The 16,280-nt window shown below is 44.2% G+C and overlaps 1 protein-coding gene across 5 annotated transcripts in view; it reads left to right on the forward strand.

The window, feature by feature from the left end:
• sybu (syntabulin (syntaxin-interacting)) overlaps positions 1-16,280 on the forward strand; it is a 128,602-nt gene that overhangs the window by 84,831 nt on the left and 27,491 nt on the right. The window lies entirely within an intron of this gene.

A 16,280-nucleotide genomic window follows, 5' to 3' on the forward strand; every position in this document is an offset into this window, starting at 1 on the left:
GCTGTTCTTAGACTGATAGAACGAGACCCTTATTTGATTAGTGTTGTGGTATCTGTGAAAATGGTTATTTTCCAAGTTCAGGCCGATATTTATCTCTCAGTATGAATAAGGAAAACAGATTGATTTATATAAAAAAAACACAAAATGCTGGCAGATCTCAGCAGGCCAGACAGCATCTATGGGAGGAGGTAGTGACGACGTTTCAGGCTGAAACCCTTCATCAGGAACAGACTGATTTACTGTGTGCCAAGTGCATGCTCACTTTCTCTATTGTAGTGGCGGCTGCACGTCTATCTGAGACATTTTCAAAAGGAGGTGAAAGTCACTACATAAAAGCAGGTTATTTCCTTTTAATTTTTCTTAAGTGTTTCAGACTTTGTAAATTTATTCTGTAACCCAACCCTATTTATTTAGGCTTTTGAGGATTGAAGGTCAATTCTGATTGAGGTCTGACAGAATCGGAAGTATGTTAGCTCTGGCAGGATCTGCAGGCCATTACTTCCTACAAAGCGAAACCTAACATCGCAAATGGCTGTGATGCTTCACACCAGATGAATTCAGCACCTTTTATGCACGCTTTAAAAGGGGAGAATAGAACTACATCTGTGCAAATCCCTGATGATCTCTGTCCCAGAGGCTGATGTCAGAATGTCAACTGGGTGAACCCTTGCAAGGCATCAGGCTCTGATAGTATACCTGGTAGGGCTCTGGAAACCTATGTCAACCAACTGGTGGGTGTGTTCAAGTGCATCTTCAAGCTCTCACTGCTGAGAGTCACAATTTCCCACCTGCTTCAAAAGGGGGACAGTCACACCAGTGCCCAGGAGGAGCAGGGTGAGCTACCTCAATGGCTATTGCCCAGAAGCACCCACATCAACTGTGATGAAGTGCTTTGAGAGTTTGGTTATGGTTAGAATCAACTCTTGCCTAAGCAAGGATCTGGACCCAGTGCAATCTGCCTATTGCCACAATAGATCTACAGAGGATGCAATCTCGCCGTCTCTCCACTTGGCCTTGGATCACCTGGACAATAGTAATACCTATAGTATATCAGGCTGGTGCTTATTGATTACAGCTCAGCATTCATCTCCATCGTACCCTCAGTACTAATGAACAAGCTCTAAAACCTGGGCCTCTGTACCTCCCTCTGCACTAACTTCCCCAGCATCCAGGCACATTCAAAAGGCAATGGCTCAAAATGATGGCATCGGTCCTTAAGGACTCCCATCACCCAGGGCATGCCCTCCTCTCATTGCTACCATTAGGAAGGATGAAGGTACACATTCAACATTTCGGAAACAGCTCCTTTCCCTCCACCATCAGATTTCTGAATGGACAATGAACCCTTGAACATTACTTCAGTATCTCTCTCTCTCTTTTTGTATTACTTATTTAATTTTCTTTTTTTATATATACCTACTGTAATTTATAGCTTTTTTATTATCATGTATTGCAATGTACTGCTGCAGCAAAATACCAAATTTCATGACATGTGCCAGAGATATTAAACCTGATTCGGATTCTGAACCCTATCATAATTGTTCTTGTGAGTAATAAATGATTCAGCCCAGATTTCCTCATAGAGATTATCTACAACAGGAATATATTCAGCAATGACTCGTTCTAGACTGAAATTTTCCTGCCAGCTTGACTCGTGTGTTTACTGCTCTCACCTCTCCCTTTTTACATATTAAACTTCCTGTGCGTCGTCATAACCACCGTGTGGATATGGTCATCTGTATTGGCTTCTTTACTACAATTTCTAGACCACAGATAAATACATCTACAAACACTTCCTTTTTTTTTCTCTCACCACTTGTATGTCCTTAAGTTCTTCTAGTTCAGCACCTTTCAGCATTTGGCTTGGATTCAGCACAGTGCACTGCTGCATAAAAATTGGCCTCATTCATGTTAGGAGAACGATACATTCAATATGCATTAAGGAACATTAGGTACAATTTTACAGTTACATTGCTGAGATCTAACATTTAATTACAGTAGCAGTAATAATCTGACATATTTAGTTCTTTAATATTAAGGGTTGAAAGACTTTTTCAATATTGCTAAGCTTCTTTTAAATTAATTTTTTTACCCAGATGTAATTGTTGTTCATAGAATTCTCTTCAGTTTTGAAAACTCAAGGTTAGTGCTTGAAGTGTTCTGAGAAGTAATTCATATATTTTTGTCTGCAATTGAACATAGTGAGCTTCACATTTGTTTAATATTAATCACTTTTGTGCATAAATTTAATTCAGTCCTCTGAATGCATTTATTAAATTCTGATATATATTAGTTTTATCTAAGTGGGTGAAAAAGGTCTGTTACCATCTATCTTTAAACAAACAATTAATAAATTCAGAAATTATGGCAAATTAGAAATCAGGCAAGTGTTCTTCGAAATATAGGAATTCCTCAAATCCAAATTTTTCATTTTACTGTCTCGTTCTAAATTTAAAATATATTGAAGTAAGATTTTTTATCTAATCTACAAAACATTGTGCATCATGTCAAATCAAAAGAAAAATTCCAATACCTGTCAACAACTTGCTAAAAATTAAAAATCAAAATTGTGAGGCTGAAACAGTATTCCTCTCCTTTGGAACTACTGTGCTAACTCTCCTCAGGTGCAATATACTGTATATTACTGTCCCAACTCACCCAATATTTTGATGTAGAAAATTGGAGGATCACCTGAATAAATACCCCCTCTCCCTATAAGGTCCAAGAGTATGATAGATTTTCAACAGACCAAACCAAAATGGCAAAAGAGCATTCAAGACAAGTCAGGGAAGTACGTCAATGGAGATATACAAATCTGGGGAAGAGTACAAGACCATCTCAAACGCACTGAACATACCTTGGACCTCAGTGTGGTCCATCATGGAAAAAGTGGAAAAAATATGAAACCACAGCCACACTGCCTAGGTCAGGCCATCCCTCTAAACCTAGTCACTGAAAACATCACTTGGAAGATACTGTAAAGATGTAGAAGAAGCTCCTGTGGGCAGATGAAACTAAAGTGGAATTCTTTGGTCTCAACACTAACCGGTTATATGTGGCAAAAGTGTAATACTGCACAACAGCCAGGTAACACCATCCCTACTATAAAACGTGGTGGAGGTAGCATCATGCTTATAGGGATGGTTTTCAGCAGCAAGAACTGAAAATTTGGTCAGGATTGGTGGGAGGATGAATGCTGCTATATTAGAGAGATCCTGGATAAATACTTGCTGGTCTCTGCCAGAGAACTTAAACTGGAAAGGAAATTTGTCTTTCAGCAGGACAATGACCCAAAGCACACTGCCAGAGCTAACAGGGAGCGGCTTCAAATGGAAAGACCTGATGTCCGTGTGTGGCTCAGGTACTGACCTTAACCTGATCGAACATATCTGCCATGACCTCAAGATTGTGGTCCTCCATCACTCCCGATTGAACCTGGCACAGCTTGAGCAATTTTGCAAGGAGGAATGGGCAAATCTTGCTCCATCACACTGTGCAAATCTAATAGAGACTTTCCCAAAAAGACTACTGGCTGTAATAGCTGATTCAACTAAGTACTGAGCAAAGGGGGATGAATACTTGTTAATGTCGTGGTTTCTCGTGCCCCACAAACGACCAGGAGACGCAGAAGATTCTTCAAGAAGGGTTAAACTTTAATTTGCAAATCAAAGCTGAGACGGTCATTGAGCTAGTCGCTGATTGCCCACCGATCTTTGTACATAGCATTTTTTATAGCAATCTCCTGATTTAGTTGTATTAGCATATCCAATCGGTCTACAGTTGCGTATCACAAGTACATCCGCCACTGTTGTTTCTACCCATTGACTTAATCCTGTTCTAATCTACATCTCTTAGCTTCCTCTCATTAACACACCATTGTCTTCTACATTCTCCTACTAAATTGGATACATGCATAGCAAATAGCAAACTCAAAGCTGACTACATAATCTACATCTCTTAGCTAGCCTCTCATTAACACACTAACATTAACCTATCATTAACTCATTAACAATGTAGAAGAATGAATCTTCTACATTCTTAAGATTTCATTCTCCTACTGAATTGGATACATGCATAGCAAATAGCAAGTTCAAAGCTGACTACATAGTTTTGGTTACACAGCAAACAATGCAACTTTTATACTCCAATATATCCCCCCTTTAGGGTCTCACACAGAGAAAGAAGACTAAGAGTCCGCGCACAAATGCCCCAATAAACTCAAGCACTTATTCCCAAATCTCGGGTTAAACTATAATTTTCTGTGCCAAGACCTCAAAGTATACTCTCCCTGTTACCCTGGGCCGCTGAGCCAAAAACCTGTCCCTTTGTACCTGAGACAGGGAAAAAGACTCAGAAGCCCTTACAATCTACTTCCACATTGTCGTTTTGCTCTTGTTCATCCTGCAGGTGTTGTAGGCTGTAACAATACATTTTCGGTGTTTCTTTCTCCACTAAGCTTGCTTCAGTAATTGCTACGAGCATCGGAAATTGTTTGGTTGCAGCACGCACTACAAGAGACTTGAGACAAGGAAGAAAACAGCACAGCACAAGCGCACAGCTCAACAATACAGTACTGACAGTTATTGCCATTTTAGTCAGCCATGCTCCCCATCCTCCAAGTCAAATAACTGATGTCCGAACCCTGCATTCTGTGCGCATACCTCGCACTGTGACAAGACAAAGTCCACTGAAGCCTGTAAATAAGGTGACCAAAAACCATCCTTCTTTATTTTCTTTATCACTTCCCCCCTTGCACAATGGTTAATCCCATGCGCTTCTGAAATCAGAATCGTCAGTAGAGGGGTGGGCGCCACCAACAAACCGTCTTCCGTGCTCCACAAGCCTTCCGGGTTCTGCTTGGGCCCCCCTTCGTCTCCACATTGTCTGTCCTGCCAAAGTTGCCTTACCTTGTATTTCAATTAGGTCCTCTACCACAGGTTCTGGAGTTAGGCTTACCTGGGGGGCAATGACAGCTGATGTACATCCAGACGCTTTTCTGGCTGCCTCGTCCGCAGCTTGATTTCCCTTTGTTATTACATCATTTCCCTTTTTATGTGCCTGGCATTTTACTATAGCCAATGCTTTAGGTTTCATTATGGCTTTTATTAAGTCTAGAATTCGCTGACAATGTTGTATGGGATCTCCACTGCTTTTTTTAAAACCTTTCTGTTTCCACACGGCCCCAAACAAGTGGCATACTCCATGAGCATATGCCGAATCAGTATAGATGTCTACTTTCTCACCTTTCATCATTTCACACGCAGCTGTCAGGGCTTTGATTTCCGCTAGTTGGGCGGAACACAGTTGGGGACAGGACTCCATCCTAATAATCTTATAGCTCGACTGATCCTGCTGCACTACTGAGAACCCTGCGTGATTTCCATCATAATCCCTATAACAAGAGCCATCTATGAACAGAACCTTTTTATCTATATCCTCTAGTGGTTCTGACCGTAAATCTGCTCTCAATTTGGCAAATGCCATCGTCTTCCCTACACAATCATGGGGTTCTCCTTCATTGCCCAAAGGGACAAAATCGGCTATATTACTGGTAGTGCATCTCTGTATAGTTATGTCTGGAAATGTCAATAGCATCTGATACGCTGCTATCCTGGCTGGTGTCAGCACAAATTTCCCTCTTTCCAGCAATTCTGCTACTTTGTGGTGTGTGTACAGGGTCACAGGATAGCCCAGGGTTACAGATGATGCCTTTTCATATGCATAGTACAGTGCCGCCAATCCCTGATAACAGGGTGGATACCCCTGAGCCACCTCATCTAGTCTCGTACTGTAGTATGCTATCGGCTGCTTTGCTTTTCCTGTGCCTGTCTCCTGTGTTAGAACCGCTGTGACATAACCCTCCTGTCGGTTGGATACATACAAATGAAAAACCTTCTCAGGCAAAGCTAATGCTGGTGCTGACTGCAATTCCTGCTTAATAGTATTGAAAGCTATCTCCGCCTCTCCATTCCATTGTAAGCCGTTCTTCAAATTTGTATGTCCTGCTTCTTTCATTATCTTTCTCAAAGGTGCCACAATCTCAGCATATTCTCCTATCCAATCTGAGCTGTACCCTGCCATTCCCAAAAACGTCATCATCTGCCCTATAGTCTGGGGTTTTGGGGCCTTAGTTATTGCCTCAATCTAATCTGGTGCTATCGCCTTCACTCCCTTGGATATTACCCTGCCTAAGTATTCCACTTGCTGCGTGCAAAATTGCAGTTTCTTTTTGGATACTTTATGTCTTCCGTGCGCTAGCTTCTCTAACAGAGTTATAGTGTCCTGCTCACACTGTTCCTTACTGTGGGAGCAAATCAACAGGTCATCCACATACTGTAACAGTGTACTTTCCAATGGTATGCCCTCTAGGTCTGCCTTCAACACCTGATTAAAAACGTGGTGAATGTTTAAAACCTTGCGGCATTCTGGTATAGGTATACTGAGCACCTCTGTAAGTAAATGCAAACAGATACTGACACTGGTCGGCCAGAGGAATGCTGAAGAAAGCCGAACACAAATCAATCACTGAAAAGTAACTTGCTTCTGGTGGAACGTTAGTCAAAAGCGTGTGGGTTGGGGACTACCGCTGGCCAGTCCTCTACCACATCATTTACCACTTGCAAATCATGCACCAATCTCCACTTAGATTTATCTGCTTTTAAGACCGGCAGCAACGGGGTATTGCATGGACTGTTTGTTCTTTTAAGCACTCCTATTTCAAGCAACCCCTGCACTGTCGATGCTATTCCCTCTTCTGCTTCTGGTCTTAGAGGGTACTGTGGTCTCCTGGGTGGAATTGCTCCCCTTTTCAGCCTTATTTCCACTGGTCTAGTTGTTTTTATTTTCCCTACGTCCGTGTCATGCTGTGACCACAGAATAGACGGCAGCTCATCTAACCTTCTATCTTTCTGCTGGCCTCTTTCCTTTCCCAGCAATGGCATGTGTGGTTGGGGAGTTATTTCGACCTCTCTCACTGTCCCTACCATATCTACACTTACCATTATTTTAATGCAATTGTTGTCTTCTGACATCCACACCTCTGGCGTGATTTTCCTCCACACTGTTACGGTTTCAGCACTCTTAACTAAGGGTCCTAAGTCTTTAGACTGATATCCCTTGTTTACCAACAACGTTACGTGGGGCGCAGCCTCCGGTATCCTGTACCTTTAGATACTAGCACCGGCAAAACAATTCCTTTATTTCCCATTCTCAACTGCACTGGAGCCGTGCACTGTGTCAACTGTGTTTTCCCCGAGAACCCTACCGTCTTAATAAACTTTCCTGACATGGGAAGGTGAAGGGCATACTGTGGCTGTACACAAGTGTACGTGGCTCCAGTATCTGTCATCATTGGTGTCAGTTGCCCTTTTAACATAACCTGAACAATGGGTTCCTCGTCTGCCTCCCTTGTTATCATTGGGTAATGTCCCTTCCCACTCGAGTTCTCGGGGCACCCCTAATAACTCGCATAGGGGTTCACAGGTCCGCTTGGGCCTGTGGGGGTGGTCCTTGGCTAAACGTTAGTTCCCTTCTTATCGGTTCCTGTTGGTGTGTGACAGGCCATAGTGTAAACGGACAATCTCTTATGTGACCTGGCTGATTACATCCCCAGCACAATCTCTCTACCTCTCTTTCCCCCTGTTTCCTCACTGGTCCCCTCTGCCCATAGCTCCTCTGTCCCCCTCCTTGGGACTTCCAGTCCTGTCTGGGCTGTTTGAATTTAGTCTGTTCCTGATAGGGCATTTGTGGGAATGCTCCTCCAAAGATGTTGATTATTGGCATGGGGTTTTCCAGCCCTTTTCTTACAGTATGATTGGTTCCTCCATATAGCAGTGCTTCAGCCAGTTCGATGGCTGTACTCGGACTGGTGGTTGTTGGCAGCATCTTTTTGCTTTTCTCTTTTTCCTTCTTTTTGAGTTCTTCGAGCTGCATTTGTATTAACTTTCTTTGCACCTCTTCCTGCTGCTCAGCCAACCTTCGTTTGTCTTTCCGGTATTTCTCAACCGCATGGACTACGTGGTCTCTAAATTCTTGTGGGGTCATTGACATCAGCCCAACCACTTCCTCCAGTTTGGATTTTACTTGCGGAGGCATTGCATCCAAAATGCTATGTCGGAACAGTGTGGTGATAAATAAGCTATTTTCCACCTCTTGCTCAGTCTCCAGTCTCCACCTTTTCAACTGGTTTTCTACATAGGCTGCTGGGTTTTCAGTGTCTCCCAGTGGATCCCCCTTTAAGGCTTTGGGGTCCACTTTGGGTGGATAAAGCTTCCTGAGGGCCTGCCATACCATCTCTGCCTCACTCTGTCAAACCTGTCTCCATCAGTTCTCGGGTCGTTCGAGTTTACTATGCCAGCCATTTCCATTAGTTCGTTAAATTTGGAGGTTCCCATCAACCTTATCAATAGTGCCTTCAAATCTCCCATAGCCAATAATCGTCCCGCCGTTTCTTCTTCAAAGTCTCTAATCCATTTCCCTGCTCCTTCATGTAGATTGGGCAGAGTGTTTTTCAGCCCTTCTAGGTCCTGGGATCCCCAAGGGACATACTGCACTTGTCCTGATCCTTTAACTAACAACGGCATCATTCTTCCCCCTTCTTCCCACCTGCCCTGGCTCTCCTCCTCACCTGACTCCCCATCTGTCTCAGAGTATGTCTTTACTGCCTCCCACACAAATTTCTCCGGGGTCCTCTTCTTCCCTCAGTCTCCCTGTGGAGTCCTTCCTTTCTGTTCTGATTCAATACTTGGTTGGCCCCTGGAGTATTTTTCGCATCTCCTCTGGCAATCCCCTCTCAGTAACTTATCTAGCTCTCTCTCTACTTCCGCAAGTCGCTCCCCTACCGCCTCCTTCTGCTCTTCTAGGCTTCTGCTTCCTACCTCTTCCCCACAAATTCTTACATCCTCTCTCTCTCCACTTAACTCTTGCTCCTCCAATGAGTCACCTTCTCTTTCTTCCAGTCCGTGTCTGTACACCTGTGGCAGGGACTCCTCATGATCCTTACTCGTGCTTGATTCCCTTCTCTCTTGTGTTTCTCCAAGACTCTCATCTCCTATCTTTTTTCCACTTCCTCTTGAATGCCTCATCTCTTCCTGCCCTGATGAGCCACTTTCTTTTCTAGTCTGTTTATTTCTATGGTATAACCGATACTCCTCATACTCCTTTTCCTCTCTCCAGTATTTCATCTGTTCAATCTCTTCTTTCATTTCTCTCTTTGCCTGTTCCACCTTTATCCTTTCTGCCTGTATCTGCTTCCATATCACCGCTTTTTCCTTCTCGTATTGTCTTTTTTTCCTTCTCATTATCCCAAACTTGTACTTCTCCCTGCATGTTTACTGTTCCCACCAGAAGGGGGCACTGCTTAGGGGTTCCTTCCTCATTATAGGGAGGGGGCTTTACTGTTTCTTTCACATCCGGGTACGGAGCTGAAGCCAGCTTCTCACTGTACCTTCCTCTCTCTCTCTAACAGGCTGTTTCTCCAGCACCTTAGTGTCTTCCTCTCTTGTAATCAATATTCTACCTGTCCTCCTCAGCCTTTCTACCTCCGTTCTGAAGAGTCTTAGCACTTCCATTTCTCATTCTCTTTTTTGCCCTCTTCTTAGATTTATCTTTTGGTTTGTAATTTTTAATTAGTGCCTCCATTTCTTCGCATGAGCTTACATCAAACGTTCCTTCTCTTTGCCATTTTGTGACCAGGTTTTTGGTTCTCTTTTCCCATTTTTCTGAAGTTTTTGTGATCTCATGTTTATTTACCGGGATTTTTTTGCTCAGAATCTCTACTGCCGTTCCTTTACCTGTCATGTTGTTCTCCCTTTTTAAGGTATTTCAGAGATTCACAGTTCGTTTACTGGATAATATTATTTACTCTAATTCTATGCCTAGTCTATTGTCTATCTACCAGCGCTTTAAACTATATATTGGACTGTCCTTGTTTCCTATTCTGTTCTGCCCGTACAGACCTCTATTCAGAGCGGTATCCACAGAACTTTCTCTTTGCACCTCGTCTATTCAGACCCTTATCTCTTAAGGGGGTATCCACGAGGATTTTCTCTATTTTCCTTTCCCTGCCGGTTCAGACCTTCGTTTCATACAAAGCGGTATCCACAGGGATTTTCTCTATTTTCCCTTTCCCTGCCCGTTCAGACCTTCGTTTCATACGAAGCGGTATCCACAGGGATTTTCTCTATTTTCCCTTTCCCTGCCCGTTCAGACCTTCGTTTCATACGAAGCGGTATCCACAGGGATTTTCTCTATTTTCCCTTTCCCTGCCCGTTCAGACCTTCGTTTCATACGAAGTGGTATCCACAGGGACTTACCAACACCAGGTGGAATTTTTCTTCACTTAACTTCTTATTAGCTTGTTTGTACTTACCCTCACTGCAGTGTTCTTGATCAATCCCCTGAGCCTCCTGTTAACCCCCAATTCTGCCAGATTCTTTGGACTGGAGAGACCCTTCGGCAGTGGTTCCACACTTCTGAGACTCCAAGACCTCCCCAAAACCAACAGAATTCTTAGTCCAAATTGTCGCAAAAAGTGCTTACCCTTAATTCTGTTAGCCTTGTGGGGGTCCCTAGAGGACTGGGAAGCATCCCCAATCTGCCGTTTCCTTTCTGCGGGTCTCTTTCCGGTCCTGTCACGGTCGCCAATTTTGTCGTGGTTTCTCGTGCCCCACAAACGACCAGGAGACGCAGAAGATTCTTCAAGAAGGGTTAAACTTTAATTTGCAAATCAAAGCTGAGACAGTCATTGAGCTAGTCGCTGATTGCCCACCGATCCTTGTACATAGCATTTTTTATAGCAATCTCCTGGTTAAGTTGCATTAGCATATCCAGTCGGTCTACAGTTGCGTATCACAAGTACATCCGCCACTATTGTTTCTACCCATTGACTTAATCCTGTTCTAATCTACATCTCTTAGCTACCTCTCATTAACACACCATTGTCTTCTACATTCTTAAGATTTCATTCTCCTACTAAATTGGATACATGCATAGCAAATAGCAAGTTCAAAGCTGACTACATAGTTTTGGTTACACAGCAAACAATGCAACTTTTATACTCCAATATTAACAGCTGACATTTCAGTTTTTGGATTTTTAGATTTTCAGGCTTTACAGTTTTTTGGGGGGATGTTCTACTGTGAAAAAATGAGCATGTGATTCACAAATAAAAACTCAGTTAAATTGATTTATGTGAAGGAAGGGTTAGGGTATGAACACTTGTAAGGCACTGTTATGTACATTTATGTTGGGTTTTCTTCTCAGTGCTGTTGATGAGAAATGCTAAGGATAGAGGCTGTAAAGCAAAATTACTCACTTTAAATGGCATTATAATGGGATGGCAGGGTAGAGATACGTCTCTACCAAAGGAGGTGTAAGGCACTCCTTCCCTCTGCTAGCCTGCAGGTCACCCTCAGGCAAGCCAGATATAATAATATAAATTCCAAGCAATGGTTTACATGCCCTGGTCTCTAGTAAACCAAAGAAGATAGGACTACTATCAAAGCAGCTTATATTTAGCTATGAGAGCATCGGCAGTTATTACAAAAGACGATAAAAACATATTACAGTCGTCCCTCGGTATCCGTGAGGGATTGGTTCCAGGACCCTCCACGGATTTTGGTATCCGCGGATACTGAAGTCCTTTATATAAAATGGCATAGTATTTGCATATAACCTACGCACATCCTCCCGTATACTTTAAATCATCTCTAGATTACTTATGATACCTAATACAATGTAAATAGTTGTTATACTGTATTGTTTAGGGACTAATGACAAGAAAAAAAAGTCTGTGCATGTTCAGTGCAGACTTGACCATCGTAGCTCTTCTGGGAACGCTGATGCTGCCTCGGCATCAGCCGATGCCGATTCTCCCATGATCTTTAAGTTCTTGAGGCTGTAGTGCTTTACGTAGCTAGTCAGCCATCCCTTACTAGCCTTAAACTCCTTCCTCTCGCTCGCAACACAAGTAGCAAACGAACGAGGCGCGAGGTGAACAATGCTCAAACAACAAATGCTGGAGAGAGACTGAGGATCTGTGAGATGGCGGGAGGCTACAGCAGGGTATGCCTACACATCACTTCATTCGCGTGGATTCAGCATAGTGCTCGGCGCGTGGCAAATTCAAGTTTTGCTTTTTGGAACTTGCTGGAATTTTTTTTCCCGAATATTTTCGATCCGCGGATACGGAGGGCCGACTGTATATGGAAGAAGAGCGATGAAAATGACATAACAAAAGTCAAGTTATTTTGAAGCCTTATCCCAACAACAAAATAAGAAACAGCTGTGTCGAAAAATCCTTAAAAAATGAATTCATGCACACTGAATTTGCATGATGTTATAATTTCCCCACAATTTCAAACAAATCAATTGACACTATGCCATTGAAAACTTGATGCAGTCTCCTACTCAGTTGTCACACAGATTTACATCTGATGATCAGCAACAACAGGCTTTTGTCTTCTGTAATTACTGCCAGTGTTCTTTTAGCTAAATGTAAACAGCTTCGATAGTAGTCCTATGCATTACTAGGAACAAGGGTATGCAAACCAATGTTTGGAATTTATATCTGGGTTGTCCAAGGGTGACCTGCAGGCTAGCAGAGGGAAGGAGTGCCTTACAAGTTCAAGCAGTTCAAAAGATTAAACCAAATCTTCACTTCCACGCTGGTTCATTGAACGCGGTCTAGGTGGGCTGAAAATTACATACTGCGACCAGCAGGGTCAGTGGTGATGCTTTTTTCTCACTTCATCATGAGCTGATGTCCTGTGCATAAACACTTAATTCTTCCTATCAAATGTGGCTTGGAATTAGTATAATAATTTAATGATATATGGGTTGTAGTATTAATTGGTCAAAATATTTTCCAAGAGGATTGAATTTTGAAATTAGGATAATTAACCATGTGTTCTTTGATTCAGTGACTCAGCTAAGAGTGTATAATGTCATTGAGATTAATTATGCAAAATGTACTGATCCCTAACATCCATAAAGTAGGAAGTGGGTACACACAGCGTCTGACGTTTGTGGGGGAATCAGTGAGTAAATTAGTAGATAGATTGTTCTTCGCATTGTCTTTCCAGTTACAAGCTCTCAAAGTTTGGGTTTTGTTGCGGGTGATTGGAATGCATGGTATGAGCGAGATGAGGAATATCTGTCGTAATTGGACCATGGTTGTCCAGTAGCAGCACCACACATTTCATTCAGACAGACCTGTCTCCAGTCAGTGGAGCAAGTCCTTTTGATCGAGTTTCTCCTTAATTCCAACACACAAGAGGAAGATGTTAAAGAGCACTGACACTAGCACTCACCCCTGTGTGTACAAGGAAGGGCTCAGATTCTTGTCCTCCTATGGTCACCCGAGCAGTCATCCCATTGTGGAACTGGCGGAGGATGTTAACAAATTTATTGGGACAGCCAAACCTGAGGAGGACATCCCATAAGAGCTCTCTTTGCACAGTGTCAAATGCTTTGGAGAGGTCGACAAAGGCCATAAACAGGTCCTGTTGTTGGCCCCGGCACTTTTCCTGAAGTTGCCGGGCAGTGAAGATCATGTCGATCATACTCCTGTTCTTGGTAAATCCACACTGTGATTCAGGCAGCATTGACTCGGTGATGTTTCTGATGAGCCTCTGAAGCATCACTTTAGCCAGGACCTTTCCAGCAACAGAAAGGAGTGATATGCCCCTACTATTGCTGCAGATGGCCTTGTCACCCTTGTTCTTATAAATGACAACGATGTTTGCATTTCTCCGTTGCTGTGGGATGTTCTCATCAGTCCAGGCCTTGGTGATGTGCTGGTCGAGGGTGTGCATACACATGTACCCTCCGTTCTTCAGTAACTCAGCAGGGATATTGTCAGTGCCAGGGGACTTGTTGTTCTTAAGGAAATGGACAGCTGATAGAACCTCCTGGAAGGTTGGTGGTAGACTGAGGTCGTGGATAGGAGGAAGTTCAGGCAGTTCGTCCAGGATGGTGGGGTCTGCGTCAGAATCCTGATTAAGCAGGGTGTTAAAATGCTCAGCCCACCTCAGCAGAATGGTACTCTGATTCTTCAGAAGTGTTAGACCATCTGCTGTTTTCAGGGGAGTAACACAGCAATTTATTGGGCCGTAGATGATTTTGACAGCATTGTAAAAATTATGCATGTCATTATTATCGGCAAAGGACTGGATTTCATGTGCCTTTTCAGTCCACCACTCATTTTGTATGGCCTGTATTGCCGTTTGCACTTTCCTCCGAGCTGCCTGCCAATGCTGCCTGATGCTGGTGGATGAAGGGTTATCTGAAGTTCCCCGGTGTGCTTTGTGCATGTCCTTTAGCGAGTTGTGGATGGTATCTGGGTTATCGTCAAACCAGTCTTGGTGGTTCCTGCTCTTATGGCCAGCGGATTGGGCTGCTGCCTCATAGAGTGCAGAGCTGATATAGGTCCACTGTTGTTCCATGGTATTTTCTGAACTCAGACAAGGTTCCAACTCCCTTAGTTTCTCGGCTAAGATGCGTCGAAACTCACTTCTTGCTTCAGTGTTTCCCAGGCGGTTGCAATTTAGCTGCTTTTTATTGGTTTTTTGCAGCCGCAAGAGGGGACGCACTTTCATATGGAGCTTGGCCACAATCATACGGTGGTCAGTCCAGCACTCTACACCTCTCCTAGCACAGGTTAAGAGAACATCCTTGATGTTCACTACGACTCACAGTGATGAAGTCGATCATGTGTTTAGAGCGAGGGTGCATCCACGAGTTCTTATATTTTACCTTCTGCTGGAAGATGGTGTTGGTTATGGTAAGGTTACACTCAGAGCAAAGAGTAAGTAGCCTCATGACATTTGCATTCACCTTGCCAATTCCATGCCTACCTAGCACTCTGCTCCATATCCTGCTGTTCTGTCCCACCCTAGTGTTGAAGTCCCCAAGCAAAAAGATCTTATCATTCTTAGGGATCCGGCAAAGATCTTCATCCAATGTCTGATGAAAGCATTCCTTGGCCTCATTCTCAGATGGCAAAGCTGGTGCATAGGCACTGAGAAGCGTGGCATAACGTTTCTTTGCCGGGGGATACGGAGGGTCATTAGTCTTTCACTAATGCCAACAGGTGTTTCTGTGAGACTTGGTAGAAAGGTGTTCTTGATGGCCGAACCTACTCCGTGGGGATGTTGTCCACCTGGGGGGGGGGGGACCCTTTCCAGAAGAAGGTGTAACCCATCCCTTCCTCTGGTAAAGAGCCTTCATCCAAGATCCTGGCCTCAGTCAGGGCAGCAATGTTGATGTTGCAGCACCTCAGCTCAGCAGCGATCAACGCTTTTCTCCGGTGAGGCCTGTCAGAGATGCCATACGAGTCCAGGAGAGTCCTGACATTCCATGTTGCCAGTTTTAGGTTGTATTGTTTCTTATTTCAACCGCAGTAATGGGATAGTCCGACAGGCGTGGTAACCTATCCGGGTGAGTGATTGAATGGGCAATTTTTAGGCCACCTTTTCTGGGCCCTTCCCCAAATGGGGTGAGCAGCGTGGTCCCTAAATAGGGCTGCTGAGTCGCACAGGGTTCTGCCGAAAACAGCTGCTACTCAGTCCCAGCTGCTAGCGACCAAATGCCCTGTGCCGTGCAGAGTTCTGACTAGGAGCTCCCAGTCCATTCGTACCTGCTCCCATTGCCAGACGCCCCATCGCTGATAGACTTCAACCATATGCAAGGTCCAGGTATTATTCACCGTGGTCAGGGGTAGAGACCTGGGCAAGGAAGATATTAAAGTGCCACAGGGGGTGCACCATCCCCAGTAGCACTATCTTCACCATAATGAGGTAAATCCCGGTGGCAAGGGTGACCCCAGGACAACTGGTCCCTCATCTTGGCTGCAGGAGGCTGCCAGGTCCTTGATCTGTTAAGGCCCGCCTATTGCGCGCCACCAGCACATTGCTTTTCTGTCAGGGTGTGCTCCCTTAGCCTTGTCTCAACAGACTTACCACAAGGCAGTGGGGCTATTTACCCATAGCTGGGACAGTGGTTGACAGGCGCCAGGGCGTGTCCACACAGCGGTGGGCCTACACATCACGTCTCTGGGGCCCACTGCTGCTCTGAGATCCCCTGTAGTTTAGCCTGGGACCATAAGATACCCAGTTTCTGCATGTGGCCCCGAGGAGGCACTGAGGGAGTCTTGGTGGTGGAGAGGCTCTGTACTGGCAGGAGGAGGCTTACTCACTCGGCTCCTCTTTTCACCCTCTGTTGAGAAGGCTAGCCAGCGGCAATAGCTGTAAGCAGAGAGCACTATGCGGCATACAGCATGC

Source organism: Hemitrygon akajei, chromosome 1 (genome assembly GCF_048418815.1).
Source record: "Hemitrygon akajei chromosome 1, sHemAka1.3, whole genome shotgun sequence".
NCBI classification, from domain to species: domain Eukaryota; kingdom Metazoa; phylum Chordata; class Chondrichthyes; order Myliobatiformes; family Dasyatidae; genus Hemitrygon; species Hemitrygon akajei.